The 13,266-nt window shown below is 43.3% G+C and overlaps 1 protein-coding gene across 3 annotated transcripts in view; it reads right to left on the bottom strand.

Moving 5' to 3' along the window:
* PRKCE (protein kinase C epsilon) overlaps window positions 1-13,266 on the bottom strand; it is a 534,046-nt gene that overhangs the window by 428,040 nt on the left and 92,740 nt on the right. Inside the window, exon 1 of one of the 3 annotated variants that reach the window (XM_070477678.1) lies at window positions 565-583. The exons of the other annotated variants lie outside the window; for them this stretch is intronic. The gene's annotated coding sequence lies outside the window, so the exon portion shown is untranslated. Of the gene's footprint in view, window positions 1-564; window positions 584-13,266 lie in introns of those variants that run through there. 3 annotated transcript variants of the gene reach the window in all.

Raw genomic sequence — 13,266 nt, 5'->3', positions numbered from 1 at the left:
AAGGTAAGGGTGGGGTGTGGTTAGCTGTTGCAAACTTGGTGTCAAATCCTTTGTTCTTGAGGTCAGGTCACGGTCAGGTAAGGATGTTCCTGTAAATCTTGACCAAACAAATGTTATTCCCTGTTCTGATAAGAAAGGGCCAGGTCCCAAGGCACAACTGCCATCGTCTGAGGTCCAGATCGTGGCTGAGAGGAAGCCGATCTCAGTTGGCAGCTCCCTCAGGGTCAGGTCCCCAGATCCTGCCCAGAAGTCATCGCCAAGGGAGACAGGTACCCAACCCAACTAGCCCTCCGCTCCTCAGGCCACCCAATGGAGGAGGCCAGGACCCACAGTCTATGACCCAAGCAGACTGCCGCTGCTCTTAGGTTGCAGAGACAGAGATGGTGGAGAGGTACACCACTGCCTCAAGGCCTGGACCCAGCCAGTGGATAACCCTGATGAGGGCTCTGGAGCCCTGCAGGACACAGCCCCCAGCCTGATACATGGGCGCTCCAGCTCACCTGCTGGCCCAAGACCAGATAAACTGAGGGTCCCCTGGAGAGGCGGCCGAGATATGCCTCTTACCTCACTTTCCACCTGAAGACCACCATTCTACCAACCGTTGGCTGAATTACCTCATTAAGGGTTGCTCTTTGACAGTTGGTGGTTTGTGGGCGGGGCCCACTGCAGTACCAACCAATGGCTCAGCAGGACCACTAACGGTCTCTCACTGACAGTTGGTTACTTGAAGGCAGGGCCACTGCAGCACCAACCAATGGCAAAGCGGGACCAGTAAAGGTCCAGGGGCAACTATTGCCTGGTAATGGGGTGTGGGGTAATGCAGCACAGTGACGGCACTGTGCTAAGGCCTGCACTCACCTGCATTCTATTACAAGAATACTACCTATACAAATTAGTTTCAGTATTAGTTGTATGTGAATCTTCTTTATAGTTACGTAAATATTTTAATTTTCTTAATTTCTTCATATTTTATTAGAAATTAAATTTTGTTACATATTTCACATGATTTTTTTAAATTAGAGAAACACTTTTCTCTAAATTTTGAAATAGTATATTTTAAGCTGACTAAAAGCATCCAAATTAGGTTGTTTACTATTTTTTAAATTGAGTATAGTTTATTTACAGTATCATGTTAGTTTCGAATATAGAATACAGCAACCCAGTTATTTACAAATATACATATATATGTTCTTTTTCAGATTCTTTTCCCTTATAGGTAATCACAAAATACTGAGTATAGTTCCCTGTGCTATACAATCAATCCTTGTTTGTGATTTTCTAAGTTTCCTTTAAATGACTGAATTCACTTTGCCATTTCAAACAACATGTAAGAGGCAGGAGATGCTTAAATCTCAAAAAGTACGAGCTTTAAAGACAAGGAGGAGGGCAAAAACTTGTACATAAATGTTCAAAGCAGTATTATTCATAATAGCCCAAAGGTGGAAAGAACTCCACGAACTGTCCATAAATTGCTGAAATGATGAACAAAATGTATTATTGCATTATACCCATTATGATGGAAAAGTATTCAACCATAAAAAAGGAACAAAGCTTTCTTGATACATGCTACAACATAAATGAACCTCAAACACAACATACTAAGTAAAATAAGCCATCGACTAAAAGTTAGTATTCAAGATCCTGCCCAAAAGCAGATAATGATGATGATGATGATGACGATACAGCAGTAACAATAACATTTATTGAGCACTTAATATATGTCAGGCATGATTCCAAGTACTTCTGGTACATTAATTCATTTCACGTTCACTGTAATCCTATGAGATCTGGACTATCTCTCAAATGAGAGAACTGAGGCACAGAGAAGTTAGGTAATTTGTCCAAAGGTTGCCCAGTTTCTAAGTGTTGTGTATTCAAGATACATAGCCAGGCTGTCTGGTTCCATCACCTATGCCCTTGCCCACCAGCCCATCCAGCCTTACTTTTTGATATTAGCCCTTCTTAAACTACACCCTCAGCCTTACCTACATGGCCTCTCCTTTGAAGTTCAACACAGCTTATGGATTCTATCTTTTAGGCCTTCCTCATTTGGCACCTCTGTGCTTTCAACATCCTCTCCTTTCAGTGATGTCCATCTTCAGTCCTACATCCACCCAGAGCTTTCCCTGACACCTCTCAAAGGCAGTTCCTTTTGTTTTCACCAGTATTAGCTTCTATCAGAGCTTCCCTTCATTGTGCTCAATTTCAACAGTGGCCCTTCCTTGCTACCCTAACCTCTTTGAAATTGTCCTTTTTTCCTTTATAAAGAAAAAAGGATTGATTTACCTCCTTTATAATTGATTCACTGAAATGAATCCATTCTAGTCAGGAATGGGTAAGCTTGCAATTATGGATTGTTTGATTGAATGGCAATGAAACTCTCAATCACCACTTTTATTTATTTGTAGTAACTTTATTGAGGTATAATTAATAGAAAATAAATTGAATACCTTTGAAGAGCCAATTTTGTAAGTTTTGATATATATATCTATTCCTGTAAAACCATCACTATAATCAAGATAATGAACATATCCTGCAGCCCCAAAATCTTCATCCACCTCTAAGATATCTTCCCCTTGCCCCTTCTGCTGTTTTGCTTTCTGTCACGATAGATTACTTTGCATTTTTAAGACTTTTGTAAGAGTGGTATCATAAGACATATTCCTTAATCTAGTTCTTTCTACCCAGTATAATTATTTTGGGAATCAGCCATTTCTTCTTCTTTACTGCTCAATAGTATTCCATTATATGGGCATACCACAGTCTGTTTATCCATTCATCTCCTGATGGACATTTGAGTTGTTTCCAGTTTGGGAGTATTACAAATAAGGTTGCCATGAATGTCCCTGTACAAGATCTTATATGCACATATGTTTCACTTCTCTTGAATAAAATACCTATGAGTGGAGTGACTGGATCATATGATAGGTTTATGTTTAACTTTTTAAGAAACTTTTGAACTGGTTTCCAAAGCAACTGTATAATCACCACTTTTCTAAGCCTGAAACTTTACATCTTTCCGTCATCTCAAACCCACCTCAGTATTTCTTTTCTAGCTAAACCATCAAAGCCCTGGGCCAGAAGCCTCTTTACCCTCTTCTTTCATCCTGCTCCATTATCTGGTATTTGAAGACATGTTCTTTTTCAAAATCCAAAAACGAAGATAATAGGGTGGCTCTCCGTCTGATAAGTAAATGTATATCTCAGCTTCAACCTGACTCATCCCCATCAGCCTCACCAGGAACTTGGAGTGAGCATCATGCTTTAAGAATTTTGAAGCCACCCTTCCCTGTGGTCAGTCTACATAATTCTTGACAGGTCACTGTATGTCTAGTAAACACCCAGAAGCGGACGGTTCCAAACTAATTAGCCACACCTTTTTATTCCACCCAGCAGTAGAAATCCAAAGTCTCCCCTGATCTTTCCACCACCAAACCTGTTCTCTCCCTTCCTCCTTTTCCTCCTGCTCCTCTTTACCCTTCCCAATTCTCCACATGCCAATCAGTTCCAACTCCCTATAGGAGGATTCTCCAGATGATTCCACTGCCCAAGGAGCTCTCCCTCCCCTAATTCAAAAAAAAGTCACTGTGTGAGCCATTCCTTTAGCACTCCAGAAACATAGTCTCGCATTTCACTGGGCAACTAGATATGAGTCCCTGTTAGTATGTGTAAACCACAGTGCCAGGGCTAAGGAGGAAAAGAAAAACCAAATATAATTGCTATCCTCGTGCGCCATAAAGTACAGGTCAGGGATAAGACATAATTACAATTGAAATATTTCTAAGCAGCATGGTAACTGCCATAAGATATTTAAGCCAAATACCGTGGAGGTCTGCAAGGCAGGAAAAGGTGAGGAACAAGATGTGGACAAGAGTGTCCCGTGAAGAGAGCAGCCAGAAGAAGTCATGGTAGAATGAAGCACCCTATCTTGGGCAGGTTAGATGTACTGACTTTCAGAACCATTTCTGAGCTTTTGTATTGTGTGCTTAACCTAAGTCACCACAAAGATACCCCCCTTCTCTCCATTTCCTGGGCTACAGTAATGTATCTGCTGCATAATTACTGAGTGCCACTGTGTGCTAAATAGCAAGATGGTGAACATCACTGCCCTGAGGCTCTTTCTGTCCAGAGGACGATAAGAGAGAGGCAATAGCCCTTTATAATCCAGTGCGGTAGGTGTTCTGGTGGAGCATACTGGATAGATGCACAGAGGGGGCTGTCAGGGAATCGGTGAGGCAGCACAGGAAACTGGGCAGGGCTGAAATGAGGCCGACAGTCAAGCTTTCTCCTCTCTCTTCCAGGCCCTCCTTATGGGTCAGCTAGGGCATCTCCATGCACTGTGGGGCAAAGTGTTGCTGCTTGGTCCTGAAACTTGAACTAGTAGTCCAAAGCTCCCAGAAGCTCCTGACAATCAGGTCCCTGTCCAGAAAGGCCCTCCCCTCCGGGCAGCCTCATGAGCCTATCCTCAGCCCAGCTTGAAGTTGGCAGCCCCTCTTTGCACCACGCTGTGGCCCATATGGTGGTACAGCTGATGCTGCGTGACGCAGAACAGCTCTGCTTTCCAATCCACGTCAGCCCCAGCCACGGGTACACTGTGGCATTTAAATTGTAGCAAGGGACCTTTGATTTCGATGGGGAAGCTAAATTAGAAACTGTAACATGTTTGAAACACCTACGTGAAGAATAAGCACCGAGGCAGGGCTGAGACGGAGCCAGGCACAGCACATCAATATTTATTCATCATACCTCTGGCAAGGAACCAGGCCACCCAAGGGGACTAGGTGTGTGTGAGCTCCCAGGGCCTGGAGCTTCTCCCTTCAAAGCCTGGATGGAGGCTGGATTATTAAGAGAGGGAGAAAGAAAAGCCAGCGGAGAATAAAACACACATCCCAGACACTCTAGAACACCCACAGTCAAGAGGCCTTGGGGCCAAGACTCCCTTGCTGACCCTGGGCAACTAAGCTGCTTTATAAACATCTTCTAACAGATACATACTCCCACATGAAAGCAGCTCACGGATCTGGAAGTCACACGCCTGGCCTCCTTGCCTCTGCAGATCAAAGAAAAGAGAGGAAAGTAAAAGAGCATCTGTTTATAAGACAGAGACATCTCTAAGTCCCTGCAAGAGGAGGCACTCTTCTCACAAACTAACTCAAAATTCTCTTTCCCGACTTTAGATGTACTTCATCAGCTTTTGGTAACCAACAGCAGCTATCTATCCCCAACCCTCTGAAGATCCCCTGACACAAATAGCAAATTCCAAGGGAAAGGTACCTACTAGTCAATGGCAATGTGGACACAGACCTTTTTTGCATCCTGATTCAACAGGAAAGACTTTCTGGAACAATTGGGGAAAATATGAATATGGTTTCAGCATTAGATGATATTGAGGCATTGCTATTGGGTTTGTGAGTTGTGACAATGGTCTTGCGATTATGCAAGAAGTGTCTTTATTTTTTAGAGATGCAGTTGGAAATATCTGGGAGGGAAATGTTATGATGTCTGGGTTTGGTTTTAGAATACTTCCACCAAAAACAAGATGAAGCAACAATGCTAAAAATCTAGATGATGGGTAAATGGAAGTTTGTTTTTCTACTTTCCCAACTTTTAAAGATGCGAATGTTTTAATAAGAAAGTTTTTAAAAAAGAAAGCAGGCAGGGAAGAATTCTACAGGCACAGCAGCCAGTGTGAGGCAAACCACCAGACCTCAAGGGAAGAGATGGAAAATGTCAAACGCAAACCAATAACTCAAATAGCCTGGACCAGCCACCAAAGGGTCTTGGACATCCCAAATGATAGCCAACCACAATAATGAATACTCATAATTATGCCTATCAACATCAAGAAGATATTCAATTACTTTTTAGTATACTAGAATACAAGTGAAGAATGTTTACCTAAAAATATGTACAGAAATATTTCTGTTTCAGTTAAGTGCTTACATGTAAAGTTTCAATCTTCCAGCACAGTTAGTTATCAAAGTGTGGTCCTAGGACCAGCAGCTTCAGCATCACCTGGAAACTTGTTAGAAATGCACATTATCAGGCTCCACCCTAGACCTCCTGAATCAGAAATTCTGGGGTGGGGCCCAGAAACCAGCACTGTAACAAGCCTTCAGGTGATTCTGATTTAACCTGTGGTGATTTAACTGGTGGTACAAGGTCGACCCAGCATTACCGTGAACCTGTTATATAGACATCAGAGACGTGCACATGCACACTTGTGCTCAGACAAACCCTGCTCAGCAGCCGCCACCAGGGCCAGGAAGCTGGTGGTGGAGGAAAACAAAACAACACAGCCTCAACTAAATGCCTGCACCCTGGGAAGCCCTATAAACCCTGAGGAGCCTCCCTCAAGTCGGTGCTCCAGGAAGCCCCATAAACAGCAGGCGTCCCATCTGCAGTTCAAAGGATGCACACTCTATTAAAGCGGATCGTAAATGGCTTACATAACCCACTAAATCTCAACCTCTGGGCAAACCCCACTGACAGCGCTGGGGCTGGCTGGCAGCTTCTGCAGACACACAGAAGTGGGGGGAGGTACCCGGGTCAGGGTGACCCGACTGCCTGCCTGCATGGACAGGGATGGAAGATAACAGGCCTGCAGGTGAGGAGGCGGGGAAGGACAAGCATGAAAAGCAAGTCCCAGCTTCAGTATTTAATTCATAAAATCACAGAATGTTCCAGCTGAATAACAGAGATTGTTGAGGCCAGCTCCAGGATTTACAGGTGAGGAAACTGAGGCTCAACAAATCCTTACAACTAGTGGAGTGCATGGAAGAAGGAAAATCCTGAATCCCAGTGCTGATTTGTGTCATTAAACATGAAGGAGGGGAGATGGAGGAACATTTCAAAGGGTATGGGGAGGTGGCCGGGCAGTTTTGCACAGAGTTTAGTATAGACCCTAAAGCCAAAGTGCTTGAGTTTCAAACTCAGCTCCTCTACTTACAAGCCTGTGACCTTAGATAAATTGACTTCTTTGTGCCTCAGTTTCCTAGTCTGTAAAATAGGGATAATAATAACACCTGCCTCACAAGGGAAGCAAATGCGTTAAATCAGATGGAGACTTAGCAAACGACTCAGTACATAAGAGCACTCGTTAATTATGTCAGTTATTACACATGATATTAACTTCTTTTAATGGTAGCAGTGGTAGCATTAGGGGTGGGATTACACGAAGGGTTTCTTTCTTTTTTGTGTTTTCAAAAATTTCCAAGGCATATACATGTTGCTTCGGTAATTTTTTTAAACTTAATTAAACTCATTTTTTCTGCACAACCTGGTACTAAATGCTGTGGAGGATTGGAGAATAGAAGCCAAAAGCTCTCTTTCAGAGACCTGATTTCTCACATGTGATTAGAGAAACAAGAGAAAATGCTGAGGAACAAAATCAGTATATGATGTTAAGTGAAGATTATATATAATAGATACATTTATATCTACATAAATCTAATTACTTACAATTTATATATAAAAGATTATATATTTATGTATCTATATTGTATATAAATATGCCAGAAAATTTCGAAAACTCAGCAGTGGCCACAGGACTGGAAAAGGTCAGTTTTCATTCCAATCCCAAAGAAGGGCAATGCCAAAGAACATCCAAACTACCACACAATTGCACTCATTTCACATGCTAGCAAAGTAATGCTCAAAATTCTCCAAACTAGATTTAAACAGTACGTGAACTAAGAACCACCAGATGTTCAAGTTGGATTTAGAAAAGCAGAGGAATCAGAGACTAAATTGCCAACATCTGTTGGATCATAGAAAAAGCAAGAAAATTCCAGAAAAACATCTATTTCTGCTTCATTGAATACACCAAAGCCTTTGACTGTGTAGGTCACAACAAACTGTGGAAAATTCTTCAAGAGATAGGAATACCAGACCACCTGACCTGCCTCCTGAGAAATGTGTATGCAGGTCAAGAAGCAAAAGTTAGAACTGGACATGGAACAATGGACTGGTTCCAAATTGGGAAAGGAGTATGTCAAGGCTGTATATTGTCACCCTGCTTATTTAACTTATATGCAGAGTACATCATGTGAAATGCTGGGCTGGATGAAGCACAAGCTGGAATCAAGACTGCTGGGAGAAATATCAATAACCTCAGATATGCAGATGACACCACCCTTATGGCAGAAAGCAAAGAGGAACTAAAGGGCCTCTTAATGAAGGTGAAAAAAGAGAGTGAAAAAGTTGGCTTAAAACTCAGCATTCAAAAAACGAAGATCATGGCATCTGGTCCCATTACTTCATGGCAAATAGATGTAGAAACAATGGAAACAGTGACAGACTATTTTCCTGGGCTCCAAAATCACTGCTGATGGTGACTACAGCTATGAAATTAAAAGATGCTTGCTCCTTGGAAGCAAAGCTATGACCAATGTAGACAGCATATTAAAAAGCAGAGACATTACTTTGCCAACAAAGGTCCACACGTATAGTCAAGGCTATGGTTTTTCCAGTAGTCAGGTATGAATGTGAGAGTTGGACCATAAAGAGGGCTGAGAACTGAAAAATAGATGCTTTTGAACTGTGGTGTTGGAGAAGACTCTTGAAAGTCCTGTGGACTGCAAAGAGATCAAACCAGTCAATCCTAAAGGAAATCAACCCTGAATATTCATTGGAATATTGAAGCTGAAACTCCAATATTTTGGCTACTAACTCATTGGAAGACCCTGATGCTGGGAAAGACTGAAGGCAGGGAGGAGGAGAAGGGGATGAGAAAGGATGAGAAGGTTGGATGGCATCACTGACTCAAGGAACATAAGTTTGAGCAAGCTCTGGGAGATGGTGAAGGACGGGGAAGCCTGGCATGCTGCTATCCATGGGTCGCAAAGAGTCGGACACACCTGAGTGACTGAGCTACAAAATATTGTGTATGTATATGTATATATACTGTGTATATAATTTATAAATATATTGTATACATATATATATATATATATATATATATATATATATATATATATGTTGTGGGTATGTATGATACATACATAGTTGTCCCTTGGTGTCTGCAGGAAACTGTTTCCAGGAACCCAGCAATTACCAAAACCCCATGTGCTCAAGTCCATTGTATAAAATGGTCTAATACAGTCTTCCCTCCATATTCACTGATTTCGCATCCACATAGTCAACCAGTGGCAGATTGCAAACACAGAAGAGGATCCTGGTTGGTTGAATATGTGGATGTGGAATCCGTAGACACAAAGAGCCACCTGTATACATGTAGATACACACACACACACAGGCATGAAAAGAGCGAATCAAGGACAGTGATAAAACCCAGATGTCTCCATGAAGTATTCCACGCAGGGAAGAGAGTAAACAAAAGCACAGACGAAGGGTGCGAGGGAGCCCAGGACAGGGCGGGCTTACTTCCTGGAGGAAGCTCCAGGAGCAGCACCTGAGAGCACTTTGGGATCCGAATGATGAAGGGGCTTGCTAAAGATCACACATTGACTCTGTGGCACAGTCGGTCCCTCTTCAACAAGGTGACATTAATCAGTGTCAGACTAATTAGCCATTCACCTACCAAAAACCGGGACGAGTAAAGGGGCACAGTATGAGTATGTTCTGGAGTGTGGAAGTTAGGAGGGAAAGGCCTAGATCTGGAAAAGGGGGCCTGGCTGGGGCAGCCCTGTAAGGCGGTCACTGGAAACCCAGAGGCAACATGGGAACACTGGGTACCAAAGGCACCAGAGTAAGGCTGGGTCTGCCTCATATCACAGGTTTAAAAGGCATCAGAATCACCTGAAGGCTTGTTAAAGCACTGGTTGCTGGGTTCCACCTCGCAGTTTCTGATGCAGGAGGTCCAGGGTGGAGTCTGAACGGTCAAAGCAAACAAACTCAGCCTGTTTCCCCAACTGGCTCTGACTTCATTGTCAACTAAAGAAAACAGGGGTTGGGAAGAACCACAGAGATCTCTCATTTCAATATAGTTAAATACATGATTATGGAAACTCTATATGCAGATCTCCATCTAGGCACCAGTGGGGATATAAACATAAGATAATGGCTCTGTTCTCAAGGAATGTGCCGTCTCGCTTAGAAAGCAGGTGTATACAAACAGTCCTCATAGAATAATGATATGATACGAAGATAAGTAACTAATTAACACAAACTGAAAAACTACCAGATGTCTCCCACACATGTGTGCTCTTTATCTCAGTTACCATTACTACATACCTGTGTCATCTTGGTCATGTTTGTGTCAGATGATCTCAGAACAACCCTGCAGTGTACATACAATTACGATGCATGAAAGAGCTGAGAGGAGGACAGAAGCGTGGCTGGATGATGATTTTGATGGACGGTCACTCTCAGAAGAGGGAAGAGTAGGAGCAAAGGCACAGGTGCTGGAGAGCCCAGGGAGCCCACGTGAACTGAGGATGGTCCAGCGTGGGGGCAGGGAAAGGGTTAATGGGGAAAAGGATGGGAAGAGAAACCAGAAAGGAAGGAAGCAAGAGGCAAAGCTAAGGAATCTGAACTCTCCAGGTAGTAGAGAGTCTCGGAAGTTTCCTGAGATGAAGACTGAGTGACCAGTGAGGCTCTGGTGACAACATTCAGGCTGCGTCTGCAGGCAGACAAGCCATTGAGGGGTCTCCGTTATTATTTCAGCAAATGATGTCAGGCCTGGTCTAACTCATGCCACCAAACAAGCATGTGATACCGACACACATGAAGCCATTTCCATATGCAAGCGTCCTATGTACTTCCATGTATTGCCTCATTTACTCCTCAGAATCGCCCCATGATGTAGATATCAATACATCTCCATCTTACAGGGAGAGAAAACTGAGGCAAAGAAGTGTTGAATAACTTGGCTAAGGTCGAGAACAAGGAGCTCTACATCATTTCACTTAATCCGACAACCTGACCAGCTCAAAGAAGTCAAAGAAGTTGCCCAGCTCAATCACTCCAACTACCAAGCTGTACCCACCCTGTGATACAGTCCCCAACTAGGGCAGTGGGACTGCAAACGGTGGGCGGAAAGGAGAAACCCTGAGTGTTAAAAGTGACAGGACACACACAAGGCCACATATTGTATGTTTCCATTTATATGAAATATCCAGAATCAGAAAATCCATAGAGACAGAGAACAGATGATTATTTGCCAGGAGTTGGAAGTGGTAGGAATGAGGAGCGACTGCTTCATGGCTACAGGGCTTCCTTTTTGGGGTGATGAAAACATTCTGGAACTACATAGTGGTGATGGTTGCACGACCCTGTGACTTTACCAAAGATCACTAATGGGATGTTGTATATTACGTGTATTTTACCACAAAAAGGGTTCTTTAAAAAAGAACCTTAACCAGAAAGAAAAACCCTTGGGTTGTAGGGACAAGGAAATTGTGGAAGTTGACACATTATTCACTACTTAGCCAAGAAAACATCAGCCATGCTGAAAGAACTCAGGCTGCAGACAAAGTTTCCTTTTAATACAGTTTAAATATTCTGCCCCCCGCCAAAAGTCCTCATTTTTTAACATGATTCTTGACACCTACAAATATCTCTGGAAGAATGTTAAGTGTGGGCAAAGGTAAGAGGCATTTCTAATGACTTCCTTTTTTTCAACTGATGTCCTAACTTCCAGGAGCACACGTGATGGACAGGTGGTTTAGTGCAGGCTTTGAAAGCAAAGACTTTAGAAACGAACCAGAATCATGTTCAAGTCTGGGTTCCATCATCTACCAGTTGTGAGAGTCTGGAGAATTCTTTGCCTCACTAATAATAGTACCTGTATTTCATAGGATTTTTATAAAAAAAAAAATGTGAGATTGCATTCATAAAGTAGTTAAGTGCTCATTATGTGGGTTATAATTTTATAAGTGCTAAAATATGCAATTCACATCTTATGAATGCCATTCCATATCTGGAACTGTGGAATCCCTCTTAGAAACTAGTGAAACCCTCTTAGAACAACGACTTGCCTTAATTTTTATCAGTTGTTCAGCTGAGTGGTTAGTCTGTGTCCTGCAGCATGCTGCTGCTGCTAAGTCACTTCAGTCATGTCCAACTCTGTGCAACCCCATAGACGGCAGCCCACCAGGCTCCCCCATCCCTGGGATTCTCCAGGCAAAGATACTGGAGTGGGTTGCCATTTCCTTCTCCAATGCATGAAAGTGAAGTCGCTCAGCCGTGTCCAACTCTTAGCGACCCCATGGACTGCAGCCTACCAGGCTCCTCTGTCCATGGGATTTTCCAGGTAAGAGCACTGGAGTGGGGTGCCATTGCCTTCTCTGGTCCTGCAGCATAACTGCACCCTATAAGCTTTGAGTCCCATGCCAATGACACTGTGGTGGACACTCAATCCCAACTCAGCTGAGACCCAGGGAGCTAAAAATTGCATAATTCAAAGATTGCATCTCTCAGTTTTGGACTGTGCTGTGTAATCTGTGTGTAGCATATTTCCTTCCTAAACATATTTTGTTCAGTCTGACATTGACAGACTTTTCTGAGAATGTGCTTTTCTGAGCACATTCCCACAGTGGGTCAGGGAAGATGATTCCAGAACACATTAAAATTGTGTTCCCTCTGTGTTTTTGGCATCCAGACAGGGTGCACTGCACCTTGTACTCAGCTTCCAAAGGCACAATATCTCTCCTTGCTCCAGAGTTACATTTGCTGTCCAGTCCAGCCCCTGCAGTGTCTAAGGTGAGACTGTCTTCCCATCCATCCCCCTGTCCCAGCACAAAGCCTCCCCTACTCAGCACTAACTTCCTGTCAAATCGAGTTGATTAATGCATGTGGGCAACTCTGAAAAGTCCTAGGTTAGAAGCAGGACAGGGGAGATAACAGACTGGGAAAGCCAGAGGATCTGCCCTCCCAATGAAGGCTGGGTAAAGGAACACCAGGGATTTGAGTCACGCCGAGACCCAAACATAAGGAGGGATAACATTTTGCAGAGTCAGGGGTGCTGGCAGTGGCTTGCTTGCCAGGCACAGGGGTTTCTTTAATGAAATCCAGAGAACACGAGTGATGAGCAACACATGTGTGACACTCGCTCGCACGCTCTCACACATACTGCCTGAAGGCACAGGAGGTGTGGGGAGGCAGGCAGGCATGGTTTCACAATCTGGTTATGCCACTCACTAGGTTAGAGCACCTTGAGTAAATTATTTGACCTCTCTGAGTCTCAGTCTCTTCATCTATAGCATGAAAGTGATCTTACATTCCTTACAGGATGGCTGTGAGTTCTGTCTGAGATCAAGAATGGGAAATGTCTGGCACAGGTCAGAAGAGTTCTTTCAAATTACC

The sequence above is a fragment of the Odocoileus virginianus genome, chromosome 2 (assembly GCF_023699985.2).
Source record: "Odocoileus virginianus isolate 20LAN1187 ecotype Illinois chromosome 2, Ovbor_1.2, whole genome shotgun sequence".
NCBI lineage: Eukaryota > Metazoa > Chordata > Mammalia > Artiodactyla > Cervidae > Odocoileus > Odocoileus virginianus.
Note: the sequence above shows the minus strand (reverse complement) of the source record. Positions and strands in the feature narration are given on the sequence as shown.